Source organism: Rhopilema esculentum, chromosome 7 (assembly GCF_057945365.1).
Source record: "Rhopilema esculentum isolate cy_ngs chromosome 7, ASM5794536v1, whole genome shotgun sequence".
Classification (NCBI taxonomy): Eukaryota; Metazoa; Cnidaria; class Scyphozoa; order Rhizostomeae; family Rhizostomatidae; genus Rhopilema; species Rhopilema esculentum.
Window position 1 is genome coordinate 10,143,233 of NC_142821.1, and position 21,999 is coordinate 10,165,231.

At 37.2% G+C, this 21,999-nt stretch overlaps 1 pseudogene across 1 annotated transcript in view; it reads left to right on the plus strand.

The window, feature by feature from the left end:
* LOC135683619 (uncharacterized) overlaps positions 1–15,442 on the plus strand; it is a 32,530-nt pseudogene extending 17,088 nt beyond the window's left edge. Inside the window, exons 2-3 of the transcript XR_016143875.1 lie at positions 1,372–6,636; positions 14,194–15,442. The product of XR_016143875.1 is annotated as an uncharacterized LOC135683619 (transcript). The remainder of the gene's footprint in view (positions 1–1,371; positions 6,637–14,193) is intronic.
* The last annotated feature ends 6,557 nt before the right edge of the window (positions 15,443–21,999 follow it).

Consider the following 21,999-nt stretch of genomic DNA (forward strand, 5'->3'; position numbering starts at 1 on the left):
ACAACAAATGGCGTGCGATGATTAGTGCGCGGTTTGGTGGTCTTGAGGCAGTCTTGTCTGGTTTTTTTAGCAGCCTTCTGTATTTGTTTGTTTGTCTGTTTGGGTTTGTAACCCTATTTTGTCAAGTATTCCAGTAGTTGTCTCGTGCGATATTTGAACGTTTCGTTTCGGAGCAGGCCCGTCATAGTCGTAGGGAAAGACTGTATGGAATGGATTGTTTGGTGTGTTTGGGGTGTGCGGAGGTGCTGAGGAGATATTGGTGTGTATCCGTGGGTTTAACATAGAGATCTGTAGAAAGGGTATTATCATTATTGATGGAAATAGTGACATCAAGAAAATGTATGGATTTTTTGGATTGTTCTGTGGTGAATTTGATGGTTGGATGGGTGTTGTTGAGTGTATCGATGAAGTCGGTGAGTTTGTCTTGTCCGTGTGTCCAAATCATAAAAATGTCGTCGATATAACGCCACCACACAAGAGACTTATCACCACGAATAGAACGAAGAAGTGGTATCTTTAGCACTAGTTTAGAAACTTGGTGTTCGTGGAATATGTATTTATATAATGTGTAATTTGTGCAAACGTTTAATATTTTGAAACATTCTCCTTCCTACTAATGGCCTTGACAAGCTGTGTTATATGTTTCTGTTAACGAAAGAAACAGAGATGACATTATAACAAAATTGTTTTTTCTGAATTTTCAATTTTGAACGAATAAACTAATGTACTATTGCACAGGCAGAAACAACACGTTCAAATGTCTCTAAATGTGGGAAACATGTTAAATCTGTTGCATATTTTATGCGATACGGCCATTTGAAGTTTGATAACTAAAAAACTGTTAAATTGGCTTGGTTCTAAAATTTTAGGTCTCTTTATTTTAGCTTCGACGACTGTCGCAAAAAAGTAATAATGTAATCTATATTTGACATTAATAAGCAACTATACATAAGTGTTATGTAACTTCTTCAAAAAGGAAAATCGACACTACCAAAAGCATTAGCTCAGCTCTATCAACCGTAAGAATGTAGAACAAGAAAATTATTTTGCCTTTAAAGCATTAAAATCAGAACAACAAACGATGCAAATTAAAGGTTATTACTCAATAATCCTAATAAAAAATCCCCTTCCTGTCAACTATGACCTTACTATATAACAAAAACAAAAATATCGTGTCTTTTTCCTTTATTCTTATTCGCTTAAAGTCTATATTCTTTATATCTTTCTTCAACTTTGATATTTATTTTCTTGCAGTTCACTGGTCCTAATAATCAATGTACTAAAGGCTTTTATAAAACCATAAATTTTAGAATGATACAGAAAACTCATGTCCCACATTTTGACAAATTTTGTCTTTAATTTCTCTAACAGGTGATAACATGCAGTTGTTACACGTCAAATTGCTAATAGCAATGGTGTTCATCGCAATTGTGACCTTTTTGATGAAATCAATGGAAATGCAGATGAAAAGTCAACCGATCTTTAGAAGAACCTTTTCATTAAGAAGCCCTTGGGATGGCGTTCCTGAGTTTGTGCTATACTTGAGATTAACCTCTAGTCCGCGTTTTGAGCAAGAGTATAAAAATTATTTGGTTCGCACTATGAAGCTTTTCTTTCCACCCGAACGAGCAAAACTTTTAGTTGTATTGGACAACGAAAAGAAAGAAGACCATTTGCTTGGGGACAAAATAAAAACAGAATGGCCATATCCACAAATATGCTACAGAGATCCAAGTTCCATCGATGCATACCGCGGATGGGGCAAGGCCAGAATGTTTTGGGACATGATGTATCCCGATAAATGTACCAATGTATCTTATGTGGGGTATGTCGATACTGATACATTTTTTAGCACCTTAGTAACACCACAGTTGTTATTTGACAATGAAAAACCAATTATTATTGCAAAAATTGGCCAAGTTCCGTTCAAATGTTGGGCTGAGACAACTGAACTGTTTTTCGGCAAAAAAGAAGTTATGCAGTGCATGTCAACTTTCCCTGTTATGATAAGAACGGAGCATATGTCAAAAATGAGAGAAGTCCTTGGAAGAAATCATAGCATGGATTTTGATTCAGTTTTTAAAAACACTCCAGGCACAATGGCTTGTCTTTGTCAGTTTAGTATAATGTGCAATTATGTTTGGTACTATCACAGAAATGAGTACTCATGGCGCTTGCAGATGGTCCCAAATGGTGACTGGAGAGGAGAAAATTTGTTTGCCAGTCAAGTGTCGCCAGATTATTATCGGACTAACGTACCCCCAGAAATGACGATACCAATGCCGCGCTCATCAATTCACCTGAGGTACACAATAACAAATGGTCAGTCCTATCTTTCAGACGTTCCTCCAAAGGAATATATCGAAGATTTTATTAAAGAAGGACTTTGTTACTCAGCTGGATTTGATGTCTGTCCGGAAAGTTGCAAAAAATGGAACCAGGCAAAGATACATTACCATCTTTATTCATTTGAATTATATCAATGGTTTTGGGACAAAAGGTGCAAGGAAGAGCAAGACAAGCATTACAAAAACGTCAAAGAGCTTGTTCGCTACTATGCTTCTTCAAAGATGGAAGTTTTTGGACTTTCGTCTCTAGATCAACTATGTACCATATTATGAAAATATTTATTATTTACCATTTGACGGCGACAAATTTTGCACTTCTTCTTCTTATTCGCTGTTGATATTTCTTCAGCTTGCTATAAATCAATCATAGATGAAATGTTAGTATGTTGAAGGTATTCACAGACGGCTTGCTATTGGGTTATTCCGCTTGTTCCTGCTTTGTTACTGGGTTTTTTCGCTTGTTCCTAGGCTGTTCCGCTTGTTCCTTGTTTGGATATAAATTTATCATCGCCTTTTTTCAACTAATTGATTTCAGGAAAACGAGTATAAATTTCAAAGAAAAGGGGAATCAAATTGGAATCAAATATCAGATAGAAGTGTCAATTTTCTGGACCCTCAGACACCGGTGCTTACATTTGATAGTGTGATATACCACGCCGGGGGTGTTGTATCAAATAACAGGCAATTTGCAGGGTAAAATTTGAAGTTCTTTTATAAGGAACAAGTTTTGTTGTAATATTGACAAAACAAGAGCACAATTTTTCCTATCAACAACAGGATTTTGTGAAATATTGAATAAACAAGCAAGTTTTCAAGTGCAAGCTTTTCTCTCAGCAACAAGTAAGGTTGCAATATTGAATAAACCAGAATGAACAGGCAATTTTTATTGTAAAGTTCCAACCATCAGCAACAGGTTTTTGTGTGATTTTGACAAAACAGGAAATTTTCAAGAGTGAAATTCCATCAACAAGGGATTTTGGTGAAATACTGAATCAACAGGCAAGTTTCAGGGTACAAGTTCTTCCATCAGCAACAAGTTATAGTATGATCAGCATCATAATAGTAGGATTCTCCATCGATAAGGGTCGGTCTTTGGTTTTCAATCACAATTTTGGTTTACAATTGCTCAGCCACACGCATGTGATCCCTGTAACAGTTAATAAACAATATATCTCTCGGAAATAGCTTCAATTGATTTTTCCCACTCCCTTGCAGCAATGTTTCACAGCTTACCAGGCAGCAGTGCCTCAACAAAGTAGAAACTGAATTTATTTTTTCCTGATTAAGAATTCCCATATATTTCATAAATCTGATTGGACGAAATTCAAAATTTCCTCAGAATCTCCTACACTTATTTTGCATGTATTCTACAGACCCCAAAGGCTGGAATCTAACGTATTGACCACCACCTTTGAAAGAGCCCTTTTTCCCAACTGAATAAGCACCCAACCAAAACATTTTTTTAAAATTGTCCTCCCTTGAAGAATCTCAAATGAGGATTAAGGCGAATTTAGTAATAGACTTTTATTTCGTATTTTTCTCAGATGTATCGAAGTTGTCACTCATTTCAGCGTAATTTCGAAAAATATGGCTGTTCTTGCTATTTTCAAGTCCTGTCCAACCTCAAATAAGCAAATAAAGTAGACTTGGTAGTATTTTGTGCTGCTGCTGCTAAATAAGCCTACTTTCAAAAAGTGTCAAACCTTGAAAGATATTTTAGCAAATAGGCCAAAGTAAGCATATTCGAGAGCCTAGCGACTTGCTTTTTATCCACAACTTTCCAGCACTGTCCTTCTTTATATGGTTTAAATACGATATTTAGCAGTTTAAGAAAATAATTTGCAAACAAATAGTTTCTATCTTCCCTTAGAGGAACATTGCCAACTAACTTGGCGTAATTTTTTGTAATATTTGCCAGTAAGCATTATCTGAAAATATCTGCAAAGCATTTTCCACCAAAATGTACAAAACAATTCTGCCAAAATTTTTGCAAGAAATTCTTTACAAGATCTGTGGCATAAAAGGCGACAATCGATCTGCGTTGCTAACTCTAAAATTTCCCCAACGATTGTTCTGATGCCACAAAAGATACTTACTGTGGACCAATAAAAATTAGCTTGAAGTAAACTGTTATAAGACAGCTAAAATAAAATCATTATTGCCAAACAGTAGTTTCTATTGCAATTATTTTTCATTTTGTAAAAGATCGAAATTTTCTTAGATTTCCTAAAATATTTCGTGTCCTAAAAACTTCCTTAAAACATGCTCAATTTCCTTAATTTAAGGAAATTTCCTTGAAAGTGGTAACACTGCAAGGCAGAACGTAGGTACTTCATGTATGGGAGATTCAGATCAGTCATGCTGCAAAAAAGAGCACGAATTGGGGTCCAAAACGGGCCAAAATAGCATGCGCAAGATAGAATTCAGCCAATCAAATCAGGGCCAGGCTTATGATGATAATGACGAGGTCATGCTATTCCAAATGAGCATGACTTACCACAGGGACACCAACTGAAAGGTCATTGAAGCTCAGTCGACTTGTATACAACTTTTTGATATTGCGCGCTTGATTTGCATGAAGAGACTGGGGCGAGAAATTGGGTGGAAAAGTTGCCACAGGTCTATGTTTATGTATGGATATGGCGTTTACAGGCGACAAAATATTGCCCGAATTGGCATCAATAAAAGTATTCGGAATTTTGTTGATTTTGTTATTAAACATCTTTTTTAGCCTTTTCTCTCGAAAGCAGGTTTTTTAAAAGGTTCTGTCAATTATGGTGTTCTGACAGGCTAGGAAAGTCGCTGATCGAAAAAGCAGCGCACGATGAATCTCGACAAATTTTCGCAAAAGAAAGACCTCAAAAATTTTCTCAGCCTAAAAGAACTCAAACTTATGGGTGGTAAACACGAGTTAGCTGCAACAGCATTAGTTTCTTATGAAAACAAGGCCCTAGTTGTGAAAACAGCAGCAAGTACTGCCTTCTAAAATCTCCATGCAGATCATCTCAAAAATCTGTGATATGCCGTATATGCGCTGGATATGCAATGAGAAAAAATCAGGGAAAATTGTTTCAGCATGTTCCAAATATGCAATCATGTATAGCAAGCATGTCCCAAATCAGCAATAATATTGCAGCTGGTCTTTTTCGCATTGAGGCAGTCATAAGGATGGAACTTTCAAATCCATCTTGTACCTGTTAAAACATCTAATCCATTCACGTCTCTTATCAGAATTTAACTTTAAAGTCGGAGAGGTTAAGAGGTGAAATGGACGTTGCATTGGAAATCATTTTTTGTAAACACTTCATGAATGTCGCAAATCTTTTTTTCTCCAAAGTTTTTGCAGGCAGTTTCTATTTTTGCAAGAAATGACGACGCAATTTCACAAAGACCATATTTGAAACCGGCCTAACCCTGCGTAGCCTCTGAGAGCACGACACCGTACAGAAGCTTTTAAAAAAGCTATTTTCGAGACTAATGACTACGGGAGATGTTTAGGAATCAAATCCACAAAATTTCGAATACTTTTGATGTAAATTCGTGCTGTGATTAGTCGCTAGTAAACGCCACATCTGTATGTAAACAAAGGCCCATGAAATTTTTTTCACCCAAATTCTCTCCCCAGTCTCTTCAAGCAAAATAAGCGCGCGGATATCGAAAAGGGGTATTTAAGGATCGAGTTGGTCTCTCTGCGTACCCTATGGCAGGACATGCTCTTCAGAATGATCATGACTACGGACCCTACGGACCCTGCGGACCCTACGGACCTTACGGAACCTACGGACCAAGACGGGGAACGGCAGTAGTATAATAACAATTTTGTTCCGATCTTTACTGGTATAACTTATTATTAGCAAAACCTAGAACAAATGGCAACAGTTTTCTTACGAAATACATACCTCAAGCAACGCTTTATAGTCAAACTATCAAAAGTCTGGGACATATACCTTTTATTTTACACATTCTAGAATGGTGTGTTATTGAAACCCTGTGTTTTGCTTCACTTTAGAATCGTTGGCGTGGGCCCAGTGAGAGAATTAGTATAACTAAAAAATTGCCATTGAAGCGTCCATTTTGTTCCTATGGTTTCAACCACATTTCTATACAAAGCTCTACCTGATATTATCGAGCGTGAATAACTATTTATATACAAATCTTTACCTGATTTGACCGTGTGTGGCAGGCATTGCTTCATCTGGGTTGAGGCGGATTCATGTTTTTCTGCCTTACCTGATTTTATTAGAAATTGGAGGGTTCAAAATCAGTTCTAAATCCAATCTGAGATCAGGTAAGTGTTTTTTTTAATTTTGGCATATTGCTCCGATCTTTACAAGTATAACTCAAAGTTAGCAAAACCTAGAACAAATGGCAACAGTTTCACGAAATACATACCTCAAGCAATGCTTTATAGTCAAGCTATCAAAAGTTTTGATCATATACAAAATTAGCTTCCATAAAAAGAGATTTCCCTCTTGCCATAGTTTGAAAAATCAGGATGCAATCACTCGCTTGAGAGCAAAATAGCATTGACAACGTGCATCCTCCAGGCACGTTCGCTAAATTTGTCGCTGATCACTCTAATGAGCAATATTGCTGATTAGGCCCGTCTACACGATCATAGATTTATTCTTAACACCCTTATACGTTTGAAATGGAATGTTTAGGCCTATTGAAGGCTCTGTCCACGCAGTGAAACATTGTTGACCATTTGTATGAAGTTGTTTAGAGTTAATTACTTTTGGCGCTCGATTATGGAAGCTAAGACCCTGGGTTTACTAGTTTCTTACATAAAACTTGTTACCTTTGTCAAAGTGGAAAATCAAGACAACTTTTCCAAGGCCCTGGGCGAACTGAACAAGATTTCAGATTTGAGGGATTAGTGAACTTATTTTATTGGCAATTTTGGTGTGTACATTGGGAAATCAGCATTTGTTAAAAGCCATGTCCACAGTACACAAACTAACCCAGGTTCGCCCCTGGTTAAATTCAACCTAGGGTGAACCCTGTTTTGTCCACACTTGATTTTCATATTTTGTAATGTGGACACAACGTCGGGGCGAACCCTGGTTAGTCAATGCTACGCATGCGTAGTCAGACTACAGCAACAAAACAAGGACAACAAAACAAATAATCTACAAACACGATCAAGATGGAAGTTGCCGAAGTCGCAGTTTATTGTATTTTGTTTAAAATGTTTTTCCTTGCAATGCAGTTTGTTCAGAATAAATATCCATTGGCACGGCAATCAAAATTAAACAAAATATTGGCTGCGTGTCGCAAACGGATTCGACAGTATAAGAGATCCAGATCACAGAGGAGGAAGAAATTTGAAACATGTCTTAAACAAAGTATCACTTTAGAGTGCATTCAACTAGTAGACGTGGAAAGAAAATATTGATGTAAAACCCGAAGTAAAAACTGGTGGGACTCAATTTTCTTACATCGTTTTGAGGCATATGATTGGCATGCGTTACTAAAACTAACTCAGGTTCACCCCAGGTTGGTGTCCACACTAGAAATTCTCGAAGTTCAACCAGGGCGAACCCAGGTTAATTGTGTTCACACTGCAAAATCTAACCTGGGTTAGCAAAAACCTGGGGCGAACCTGGGTTAGTTTGTGCAGTGTGGACAGGGCTTTGCTAGCAAGCTTAATCCCTTTTGTCTATGATTGTCAGAAGTTTTTATTTAAATTTCGTTCAGTTGTCAAGTGTGCCACAACTGTATCCGTAACTTTACATAAGATCAGAAAAAGTAAATGTTGTATATGATTCTGTAAGCAACTTTGCCTTGTTTTCTCTTAAATGTGTCCTTAGCTTTACCTTGGTTGCTATGTCTTTACCATAGAGGACATAAATAAAATTGAATATGGGAATTAGATCGAAGAAATCGGTTATTGTCTAAGTTTTGCAACGAGTGGCAGCTTGGCTTAGCAAATAGATCGATAAATCTTGTCCTGAATAACTTGGTGCCAGCGTAAATTGAAGTTTCGTCTTTTCCATTGCGTAAACTTGGCACATAGGGTCTATTTACCAACGAAAACTTTCTCAGAAACATTACAAAAAGAGAAAAATCAGCTGTTGAAGGAAACAAAACAGCTGGAAAGAACTTTTTTGAGAATATGAGAAATAGAGTATGGGCAGATTTGTTTTTAAAAAGTACCATCATCGAGAAAACTTCAGAGTTTGATCGTTTGGAAATCCATTCCTACTAAGAAAAAGAAAATATCGACACAAATTATAGATTCTATTTAAACTCATTTTGACAAGCCCAGTCTGAAGGTTTTTCAAATTTTTGTTAAAGCACTTAATTTCCTAAAAGTTAAGATCAGATATTACAAAGTTTTATCTTAGCTGTATGAAATTGCTTAACTTTTTATTTTTAGTTGAAAGTTCTCCTGTTGATATTTCAACGTTAATGTTTTTTATTAATCCGTGTTTCATTTGTGAGGGGCTTCGTATATTTGGCTAGATTGATTTTTCCGAGCGGTAGAGAATGCTAAATAAAACACAAGAATTGCTTCTCACGAATACAATTCATAACAACGTTAACTTTTAAAAGTTTGATAGCAGTGGCCTATCGCAAGCACCATGCTTCTCTCTAACTAACTCTGCTTCTCCTTACTCTAATTTATATAAGCATTACAATATAGCAAACTAACATCAATAATTGTCGGTGTCATTGTCGGTATCTATCGTGAAATACGTAAATGAACTAGTAGGAGGTGTTAGATTTATTAAAATACGCGGGGGAACTTTGTAGGGTAAAGGGCATGTAAAATATTATGTTACCGGAAAACATGAAAAACTAAAGCGCGACAAGCTAATATTTCCTAACTAAGAGAAGCATAAACAAATACAGACATGAACACGAGAATTACCTAGAGTGAATAAGTATCGATAATACACATTTATTTTTTCCCTCATCTTATTTTGGGTAATTTTAAAATCTAAAAATGGTTTCATCACGAGCTATAGGATAGTGGTTATTCTCAAGCTTTGCAAAACTTTTCTATTTCAAATCAACATCACAATAGACGCGACTATGCGACACCTTCAGTCAAAATTCATTTTAGATACAGTTTCTGGCTGTTAGAATGTGGAGAGTGCAAGATATAGAGAGACGACAAGATCTAAGTTTATGACTCCTCTTTACCAAAACATAACGAAAAACTCCTATTTACACGAGTAACTCCGAACTACCACAACCCAAGCTAATTAACATAAGAATGATCGAATAAAAAATCTCGCGTAGGAAGCAGTCTAGGTCTAGCCCATCCAACACTGGCCATCACTAAGACACCATAATTCTAAAAAATTTTCTTGCCGCCAACCATGGTGGCGGCCTTTCCTAAGCCCTCTCAAGACTTTAATATTTTGGCCCCTCCACTTTCAAATACGTTTCGCCGGCCCCCAACAGTCAGCAAAAGGTTTGACAAATCCGTATAAACTTGAATGTACATGTTTATCGCCGGAATTTTGGTCTTTTCATTCAATGAGAAAACATAATACTGTTGTTTCAAGCAATTTGCAGCATCTTTTTTCCCTGACCAACAATTTGAGACACCTTATATTGATTGAGTTCCGATGCAATATTATTGTTATTATTATTGTAACATTATTTACAGTTGGTTAAAATACTGTTAGTTCTAACTTGAACTAATTAAGACCAACCATTTACATAAAAATAAATTCTAATTACCATAAATACAATAAATATATGCTTATGATGAGATTCCCACGGACCTTTTATCTACATATTTTACATGAGCAACTATCACCTTTCCACTCTTTAATTGATCTCTAAAAGCTAGCACTGGCTGTCAGGCTTTTTATTGAATCAGATAAAGTGTTCCCCTGAAGGATGGCACCCTTGAAGGATAGTGAATCATTTCCATATGTCATTGTGTTTGTGCTTGGTAACTGTAGATAATATTTAGTCCTTAGGTTATAGGCTACATCTTTTGCCCGGAATATTTGCCGCATAAAAAATAAATTTTCCGAATTGAGGCATTTATATATTTCCATCATCAATTTTTGCAAATTTTTTGTGTGAATTGTTCTTTCGCTACCCCTAGCTAAAAGTTCAGCAAAGGGGGCTGCGAAGTCCCCCCACATAATTCTCAGTGCCCTTTTGTGAACTCTGTTTATTGCTGCATTGGCATATTTCCCACAGAACATCCAGATTAAAGGACAATAATTGAAGTTTGATATGATATATGTATTGTAAAGAATATGTCTCTTGTCCTGATTTAAATATTTTGCTGTTCGCGAAAATGCGCTGGTCATGTTGTTTGCTTTCGTGCAAAGTGCGTTTACATGGTCGACAAATTTTAGCCTAGAGTCTATAGTAATACCTAAGAGTTTGACTGTGCTAGTTGCAGGAATGGGTTTGTTAGCAATTTCAAACACGTACTCCTGTTCTGGCTTCAGACCAAGATACATGACTTGAAATTTGGAAGGATTCGCAACCATTCCATTGTCCCGAAAACAACACAGCGCATTATGGGTATCATCCCTAAGATTAGATACAGCCTGTTCTAGGGTTTGTCTGCATGCATATATAGTATTGTCATCTGCAAAATTACAGTATTCTGACTTAGTAAGGACATTTGTGAAATTGTTCATGAAAAAGTTAAACAGAAATGGACCTAACACTGAACCCTGGGGAACCCCAGATTCTATGTTTAGCCATTCACTAAATGGGTTGCCATATTTGACTGGTTGCTTCCTGTTTGAAAGGTAACTTCAAAATAGTTTTTCTCAGACCGAAACCATAGGCAGCTAGCTTAGCTATCAAGAGATCGTGTGGAAGGCAGTCGTAAGCTTTTGATAAATCCATTAGTACCATTCCCACATAACCCTTTTTATCCAATGTACTGCCACAAGCTCAAAAAAGACGGAACAATGCATGTTGTGTTCTGTAGCCGTCACGGAAGCCACATAGTAAACTAGAAAATCTGGTATTTGCAAACGGTTTCATTTGTTTCACCATTTGTTTCACCATGATGCGTTCAAAGACTTTTAGACAAAGAAAGAGCCGGAAGGACACTTGTAGGCCTAAAGTTAAGTTTCAATGTAGAATCGTTCGCTTTGAAGATAGGTGATACATCAGCCAGTTCTTGTTGGTCAGGAAATTCGCTATAATCGAACATATAATTTACATACGATATAGTTTGATCAATACACAAATCTGAGAGTAATATCAAATGTCCGTAGGAATCTCCCCACTAGATTTTTTGAACTACTAAGCTGGTTGATTTCATTCCAAACATCAAAAGGTGCAACAAAATCAAATTCAAATTCGTCAATAATACCAACATTCTCCTTAATTCTGATAATACTAGGGGGGCTCCTGTATTTCTGAATCGAATACAGCACATGATCAGTTGACGAATTGATTACAACGTCAGACTCTGGCTGTGATGTGATTGGTAGTGTGTCGATTATGTTTACAAAATAAGAATTGAAAATTTCACAAATCTTCTTGTCGTCATTTATTATGTTGTCGTTTTCTACGAGCACCTTCTTTCTTACTTTCTGTCTCAGCCTGTGCAATACTTCTGCTCACTAAGTGTAGATATTATAAGTAAATTTGCTTCATGAGCCATTTTCCTCGGTATTTTCGAACGCTTTTTTCTGTTTAATTCGAATATGAATCGCTGAGCAACTCCAAAGGTCACCTTTGGCGACGTTTACCAATGCCCAAGAGGTTTTGATCCGTGATCCATAGTGACAACATCACTGGAATAGAAGGAAGAAGTGATGTCTTTAGCACTAGTTTAGAAACTTGGTGTTCGCGGAATATGTATTTATAAAAAGTGTAATTTGTGCAAAAGTTTAGTTTTTTGATACATTCTTTTTTCTAATATTGGCCTTGACAAGTTGTTTTATATGTTTCTGTTAATGTAACGTTTTCTGGATGAAAACATCATTTTTTCGATTTTTTCACATTCAAGTAGCCGAACTTTCAAGGCACACAATGATACCAAATTTGAAACAAACAGAAATTTTGAAAGTGGAAAAAATCCCATGTAAGCGAAGGTTTCCATAATTTCTTTATCAAAACTTTTAGTTGAGGCCTGAAAATCTCTTGACCTGTTAAGCCGATTATCGTTGCTTTGCGGTTGTGGTCGCATTTCTCATTTACAATATCGCATGGCACATCTATATATCCAATGTACGGCCGTGTCTATTTAAACAGGCTTATTGATCTTAAATCTTCAAGTGACTTGACCCGGATTACACTGTGGTTTACGAGTGTATCTTGCAAGTGCGATCAGTAAAATCCCGTTTTCTCCAGACTCGAAATTCCTCTACATGCAGGTACGAAAAAGCTATTATGTACCCAAGGAACCAATCGAATAGCTCGAAAATTTGCACACGGCCAGGGCAGACGTTGGGCAAACAAAGCGTGTCTCAAAATTTTTTTATTTTCTCTGGTCCGTCTTTTATACCCAAATACCGCTGCGGGAGGGTGGAAAAATTATTTGCCAATTTTTGACAGGGTATAGTTTCAAGAAGAGGAGGAATTTAAAAAATCTGAGACATCTTTTGGTAGATTAGGACCTGCACTTCCTGCTGGTCTAAGTCAGATTTTGTTACCTTAAACGCAAGGGTACATAATAGCTTTTGAAGGTGGTACACTTTTTGACCAGCAAATTCGCATGGAAAATAGCATTTAACATTATTTGCCAATAATTTTTATCTGGCTAGATACGCCATAATCTTGTGCATCGAATGATATATAGTTTATCCAGATTCCTTGAGCCGTTTGGCCTTTGGGAAGGAAAACCAATTTTCGTGTTCAAAACGTCTACCGTAACCTTAACGATAGAACCAGACTTGAGCAACAGAGGCGCAAAAGGATGACATTATAACAAAATTGTTTTTTCTGAATTTTCAATTTTGAACGAATAAACTATTGTACTATTGCACAGGCAGAAACAACACGTTAAAATGTCTCTAAATGTGGAAAACAAGTTAAATCTTTTGCATATTTTATGCGATACGGCCATTTGAAGTTTGATAACTAGAAAACTGTTAAATTGGCTTGGTTCAAAGATTTTAAAGCTAATGCAGGTCCCTTTTTTCATAGCTTCGACGAATGTTGCAAAAAGAAATAATGTAATCTATATTTGACATTAATAAGCAACTATACATAAGTGTTATGTAACTTCTTCAAAAAGGACAATCGACAATACCAAAAGCATTAGCTCAGCTCTATCAACCGTAAGAATGTAGAAGATGAAAAATATTTTGCCTTTAAAGCATTAAAATCAGAACAACAAACGATGCAAATTAAAGGTTATTACTCAATAATCCTAAAAAAATCCCTTTTCTGTCAACTTTGACCTTACTATATAACAAAAACAAAAATATCGTGTCTTCTTTATCCTTTATTCGTATTCGCTTAAAGTCTATATTCTTAATATCTTTCTTCAACTTTGATATTTATTTTCTTGAAGTTCACTGGTCCTAATAATCAATGTACTAAAGGCTTTTATAAAACCATAAATTTTAGAATGATACAGAAAACTCTTGTCCCAAACACCTGAAGGACCCAAGCATATACCTAGTGTTTACATTAAGTGTCCAATAGGCAATTCTCAGTGTCCTTATAAATGCTATGTATTTCCACTTCGTCTAATCCAAAAGACGGATTGTCTTGTATAAGTAAAGGGAAATTGATTCCTACTTCATAGGCATATCATTAAATAATATTGGAAAGCTGCCAAAATTATATCAAATCATATAATTATATTTTGATGATATCTACAAATATATCTTAAAATCCTTTGAGCAAAATTTCACATTTTAACAAATTTTGTCTTTATTTTCTCTAACAGATGCTAACATGCAGTTGTTACACGTCGTATTGCTAATAGCAACAGTTTTCATTGCACTTGAGATCATTTTACAAAATTCAAAGAAAATGCAGATGAAAAGTCAACCGATCTTTAGAGGAATTTTTCCGTCAAGAAACCCTTGGAATGGCGTCCCTGAGTTTGTGCTATACTTGAGATTAACCTCTAGTCCGCGTTGGGAGCAAGAATATAGAAATAATTTGGTTCGCACTATGAAGCTTTTCTTTCCACCTGAACGAGCGAAACTTGTAGTTGTATTGGACAACGAGAAGAAAGAAGACCATTTGTTTGGAGACAAAATAAAAACGGAATGGCCATATCCACAAATATGCTACAGAGATCCAAGTTCCATTGATGCATACCGCGGATGGGGCAAGGCCAGAATGTTTTGGGACATGATGTATCCCGATAAATGTACCAATGTATCTTATGTGGGGTATGTCGATACTGATACATTTTTTAGCACCTTAGTAACACCACAGTTGTTATTTGACAATGGAAACCAATTATTATTGCAAAAATTGGCCAAGTTCCGTACCAATGTTGGGCTGAAACAACAGAGTTGTTTCTCGGCAAAAAAGAAGTTATGCAATGCATGTCAACTTTCCCTGTTATGATAAAAACGGAGCATATGATAGAAATGAGAGAGGTCCTTGCAAGAAATCACAGCATGGATTTTGATTCAGTTTTTAAAAACACTCCACGTCAAATGCATTGTCTTTGTCAGTTTAGTATCATGTGCAATTATGTTTGGTACTATCACAGAAATGAGTACTCATGGCGCTTGCAGATGGTCCCCAATGGTGACTGGAGAGGAGAAAATTTGCTTGCTAGTCAAGTGTCACTAGATTATTATCGGACTAACGTGCCCCCAGAGATGACGATACCAATGCCGCGCTCATCAATTCACCTGAGGTACACAATAACAAATGGTCAGTCCTATCTTTCAGACGTTCCTCCAAAGGAATATATCGAAGATTTTATTAAAGAAGGACCTTGTTACTCAGCTGGATTTGATGTCTGTCCGGAAAGTTGCAAAAAATGGAACCAGGCAAAGATACATTACCATCTTTATTCGTTTGAATTCTATCAATGGTTTTGGGACAAAAGGTGCAAGGAAGAGCAAGACAAGCATTACAGAAACGTCAAAGAGCTAGTTCGTTACTATGCTTCTTTAAAGATGGAAGTTTTTGGATTTTCGTCTCTAGATCAATTATGTACCATATTATGAAAATATTTATTATTTATCATTTGACGGCGACAAATTTTGCATTTCTTCTTCTTATTCGCTGTTGAGATCTCTTAAATTTGCTTTAAATTTATCATTGATAAAATGTGCAGTATGTTGAAGGAATTCACAGACTAACGCAATTTGATTAACACAGAGGTAATAATATGAACAACTAACTAACCTAATACAGCAATGCTCTTTTATATGTTTATTGTAATGTTCTAGAAGTGTCTAGAAAAGTATTGTTCCAGATTGTTTGAGAAAGCGGAAGTAATTATTATTGCAGAAAATAGAAATGAGCTAATACTACGAATATACTAGAATGATGTGAAAGATTAAACTAGAATGTTCTACAGTATCTTGACAGTGTATATTTCCAACACTCCTCCTCACTCGCTGCCGGACTGTTCAATCGTTTCTTTGACTCCAATCATCCCTCGTAGTTTCATAAATTGATGACTGCTCAAACCTTTTGTCAGTACATCAGCTATCATGTCTTCGGATTTACAGTACTGTAATTCTATGTTACCAGATGCCACTTGCTCTCGAATAAAGTGATACTTGATGTCGATGTGTTTTGCACGTCCATTGAACTGTGCGTTTTTCGCCAAACATATAGCGGATTGGTTGTCTTCATATATCACTGTTGGTTTAACTCCAGTTTTCTTCAAGTTGGAAAGATATTGTTGCAGCCATATAGCTTCTTGAACTGCACTTGCTAGAGCTATAAACTCAGCTTCAGCAGTTGAAAGTGCAACGCAGGTCTGCTTTTTGCTTCTCCAACTGACTGCTGCTCCATTAATTTTGAAGATATATCCCGAGGTTGATTTGCGGTCATCTAAATCTCCGGCCCAATCTGCATCTGAATAACTTGTGCTCTTGTCTTCATTTTCTTGGGCAGTAGAGTAATCCAAAATTAAGCGTACCATTCCAATACCTTAGGATTCGTTTAACCGCTGTCCAATGCTGCTTCGTTGGTTTAGCACAGAATCTTGCAACGTTAGCATACCCAATATCAAGGCGTGTTCTTGCTAAAAGATATAATGAGCTTCCAATTGCAGATTGATACATCTCTTGGTTGAATAGGTCACTTCCTTCAGTAGCTTTTACCCAATTTCAACTTCCAACTTCAACCCAATTTCAACTGGTGTAGCAACAGGCTTCGATTCTTTCATCTGAAAATTCTTCAGTAGATCCTTTGAGTACGATTCTTGACTAATCGATATCTCACCAGTTTCTTTCTCCTGAGCAATCTTTACGCCAAGAAAATGATGTAGCTCACCCATGTCTTTAACATTAAACTTCTCTGCAATTAGTTTTCTGACTTCTTTTATGCGTTTGTCAGTCTTTCCAGCCAAAATGATGTCATCGACGTAAACAGCTACTAAGAAGACTTCTTCTCCTGAAGCTGTATAGATACACGGATCACTTGTAGCTTGCTTGAATTCCATTGTCTTCAGGTGCCTGTCGAGTTCTTCATTCCAACATCTAGGTGACTGCTTCAGTCCGTATAGACTTCGTTTCAGCTTGCAGAAAAGATGTTATTTTCCTTTAACAGCGTATCCTTCCGGTTGCTTCATGTAGATCTCTTCCTTCAGCTGACCATTTACAAGTATTTTGTGCAGAAGTCGATCATCGGTTTAAGAAAACTATAATTTTCAAAAGAAAAACAGTACAGTTTAGTGCTTTTGAAAAAGTGTTTTTTTGCTGAAAAGTCCCCTTATCTATGGTTTAATTGTTGATGAAAAAAACAAAAAAAATCATGTGAATGTCTACAAACCATGCATGATATAGATAATTGCGAAAAACATGCAGGTGAGAAACTGTTCAAATGGCTCAATTTTATCCACCACAACCCTCCCAAAACTACGAATTTAATAGATTTGCTTAGGCTATGCTCCTTCGCATTCACATGTGGCAATATGGTAGCGCTCATAGACACCCCATTCCCTATTATTTTCTATCTTCCCTTGTCCCAGTAATTGGAAAATGGTTTGTGCCAATTATGATTGTTTGTTTTCCATTGTTAAAGTAAGCTAGGAATTGAAAGAACGTTCCTTTCCTAATGGGCATATGGCGTAGTACGAAAATGCCTATTGCCAATGGTTACCAACGGTCTACAGCCACGGTCTACAGATTTTAAATGTTCATAAAAATCGTTTTTTTTAAAAAAGTAGACAAACCTTTGTCAGTAGGTGTGCATGGTGAGTATAAAAAATATTGTAGGTTTTCAGATCGATTCAATTTGTAAAACTGAAGAAATTCAGGAAAGTGTCAACGTGTCAACGGTCTACACTTTCTGAGAATTGAATTTGAAGTACTCTAGATCTTACTCTCCTTTTGATTGTAGACCGTGGGATTTTCGCCGTTTTCTTCATGGAATTCATACAAAGGTTAATTTTGTCTTTTAGGGATATTATTATACACCTTTTGGGTGAATTTGGGGACAAACCTCCCCCTGACAAGTCAGAAAATTGCGAAGAAACAGTCACGGTCTACACAACGGTCTACAAGCGTTCATTTCCGAGGGTGAGAGTTGCCTTGCGTGGCCTTGTCCTTCACATCGACGCTCGCTACATTCGATGAAATAAGATATTTTGTTGTGGCAAATATCACGCAAACAAATACAGCAATCAATTAACGATGAAATAATCTGCCTTGCGCTTTATGAAAACAAAAGTAGCAGGTAGAGTCTAACTTACAAGGCCATTTTGACAAAGCAGAAACAGTAGCGAAGAAGGTTTTCTTTGTAGTGCTTCTGGACCAAGCATTTAGGAGCGCAGGAAGGCGAGTGGATGTCAGTTGTATTTTAGTTCCCTTATCAACCAACATGGAATAGTAGATCAATCAGTTGGGAGCACTGATGTGGGAAACACGGAGTTCCTTTCTACAAGTTAGGTATACTCTCTGAAATTTGTCATTTGAGCACTGAATTGCACAACAAGGGGCTATATGAATGACAACTTGTAAATCCGTGATAAAAGGAGAGCAGCTACCCGACATAATTCTCAAATACGACCTTATCTATAATCATAAACATGAAACAGAGGAATCGATGTCGCTTTTATAAAATTGCACCATTTCCATTTTTAGACTATTTTCTAGCTGCCAATCATATTTGTCTCCTTCATCTATCCCATTATTTCTTAGACAGCCATCTGGCTACGAGCTTTTGAAAAGATTCAAAATACAATCTTGATCCTATTTATTGGAAATCGATTTTGATTTTAGCAATTTTTACTTAGTTGAAATATGGCATTTAGTTTCATGGGGGTAGCTTACCCCCACCCCCGAAAAAGACAATACCCCCATATCTCCTTATCGATAACACGTACGACGTTGAAAATGGCAGAAATGGAATCAGCACCATCGAAAACCTATAGGTAGATATTGGTTTTGGTGGAATATCTAATAAGCTTCAAAATAAAATTCAGACAATGCCTGCCAAAAGTACTTGGAACACCCAGCAATTTACACTGCATCTTATATCTTTCATTCCTTTCATGAAAAAAATTGCTGCTTCCGCCCCCTTCCCTTTAAAACAATGTTGATGATTTAGAGAAATATCATAAAAGAAGCGCAAAAGAAAGTGCTTCCTAAAATCCTAACCCGTTTGATAGTAAACCAACATTGTTCTGTAGGGGAGAGGAGGATGATTGATTTTGACCTTGGAAATTGATGTCAGTGTTCCAAGACTTTTAGCAGGCATTGTAAGAAAGCAGTTGTTATGTCCATTTGTTGGAGCTTTGATCCATGCTTTGCAGCTAAAGCAATAATAGTGCGAACTGACTCGAATCTTACTACTGGACTGAATATCATAATCAACTCCATACTTTTGAGTAAACCCTTGTGCAACGAGTCGCGCTTTGTATCGTTCGATTCTTCCATCAGCGTCAAATTTTCGTTTAAACACCCATTTACTGCCAATGGCATTTTTTCCATGAGGTAATTCAACAAGATCCCAGACTTCGTTTTGTTTTAATGATTTCATTTCACTTTCCATTGCCTTTTCTCATGCCTTTTTCTCAGGACTTGACCGGGCTTCGGCTGCCGACATAGGCTCACCCAACTCGCTATCAGCAATGTAGGCTCTTACACGTGGTAATCCGGTGGTTTTCTTGTTCTGGCTGATTTTAGCACTTCTACTTCAGTTTTCTCGTCCATATTTCTGTCTTCTTCTTTGATGCATTCTAACTCAACAGTTGGTTGACCTTCTCTACTTGCTGTTGTTTCAATGCTCTCCTTCTCTTTTGTTGACTTTGATTCTTTGAATAATACATCTCTGCTATAAAATACTTTTGAGTTCTTCTCATTGTATAAGCCATATCCCTTTGTTTCTGCGCCATATCCAAGGAATATACATTTTCTCGCTTTCGAATCAAGCTTACTCCTCTCATCCTTTGGCACGTGGGCATATGCTTCACCCCCAAAACCTTGAGATGCTGAACACTAGGTTTCTCGCCAGTCCACGCTTCATATGGTGTCATACCCTCTACAGCTTTCGCTGGACTTCGGTCTCGTAGATATGCTGCAGTTGACATTCCTTCTGCCCAAAATGTCTTAGTCGGACCAGAGTCGGACAACATGGATCGTACAGTCTCAACAAGTGTTCTGTTCATCCTTTCAGCGACGCCATTCTGATCGGGTGTTTTCCGGACGGGGCATTCGTGACGAATCCCTACATTTTTGAGATAATCTTTAAACTCTTTTGAGACGTATTCGCCACCATTGTCTGAGCGTAAAGTTTTCACCCTTTTTCCACTTGATTTCTCCACCATGGCTTTCCATTGCAAGAACTTTTCAAGGACTTCACTTTTGTACTTGAACATATAGACCCAAAGATATCTTGACTTGTCATCAATGAACGTAAGAAAACATTGAGCACCACTGAGTGACTTTGCTTCAAGCTTACCACAAACAACACTATGAACTATTCCTAGTACTTCTATGGCTCTTTTTCCACCAGCAATTGGAAACTTGCTTCGATGATGCTTCCCATCCGTGCAGGGCTCACAGAAATGTGACTCGTTTGATTTCTGGTAATCAAATCCATCCACCAAATGACTAGATGCAAGCTTTTCCAAGTTCTTTAGACCAGGGTGTTCATATCTTCGATGCCAAATTGTTTCCTTTGTTTCGCCGCTTGAATGCTTCATGACTGCACGAGCATGTACATTAGCAGCAACAGAGTTTAGGTAAAACAGGCTTCCAATTTTTGTAGCAGTAGCAACGATGTTTTGCTTTTCATCCAAAATTTCACAACCAGATGATACAAACTTTAGCATTTTTCCAGTATTGGTAACTTTTGAGACACTCAGTGGGTTGTAAGCGAGTTCTGGAACATATAATACATCATTCAATTTGCATCTTTGTACCTTCTTGTCAGATAGTTTTATACCCAACAGTATTATGCCTTTACCTGAAGCCTGAACCGGACGTCCATCTCCAAGTGTGATCTCTTGAGGCTCACCTAATTCCGAATACTCCGTAAACAGATTTAAATCATTACACATGTGACATGTTGCGCCAGAATCTATGATCCAGTCACTCTGATATTCGGTAGTGCTTGCTGAAAATTCCTGATTTGCCAGCAATCCAACAGTATTGCTGTCTGAGCTGCTCGAATCACGTCTTTGTCTCTCGAATGTGCTATATGCCTTCTGTTTCGAACGCCTTCCCTTGTAAGCTGTATCTTCTGTTTTCTTTTGAAGTTCATATATCTATGACCGCGAATATGGGGATGAAAAGTTCTGCCTAGGCCAACTAGCAACATTGGAGACAAAGTGGTAGAAACGTGACATTTATCTAGTAGAAATTGACGGAGAACCGCATATTACTACACATTCTTTCGAGCTATTGTCATTTTGACACATTTCAAGCTGTTTTTAGGCCCATATTATACAAAACGCGAATCTGGGGATGAATCTGGGGATGGAAAATACGCATGCCTAGGCCCGCTAAAAACATCAAAAAATAAATTGGCAAGGAAAAGATTTTATCGAGTGGAAATTGAAAGGAAACGCTGGAAATAACATATTTTCATACTAATCATTGTCATCTCGACACATGGGATGAATCTCGAATCTGGGGATGAATCTGGGGATGAATCTGGGGATGAATCTGGGGATGAATCTGGGAATGAATCTGGGGATGAATCTGGGGATGAATCTGGGGATGAATCTGGGGATGAATCTGGGAATGAATCTGGGGATGAATCTGGGGATGAATCTGGTGCTGAATGGTACGCGGTGATAATTTTTACAGTTCAACGGAATAACTGTTACAGTCTTTACTTCTGATGCCATTGTTGCCTTTGCAAGAATTGCACATATTCAATCCTTCTGAAGAATGAAGTATCCAGCCACTTGCGATATCACAACAACCAATTCTAATTCAAGACTGTTCACGATAACCAAAACAGGCCTACACGTCTCGTCAAGCTTCTGTTACTGGCTCTGGGCCCAAAACTGGGTATATATTTTTCCATCGTGTTTTTTCGGAACCTATTCTGACGTTTTATGCTCTGAGGAGTGTCAGACGAAAAAGCTTTAAGTATG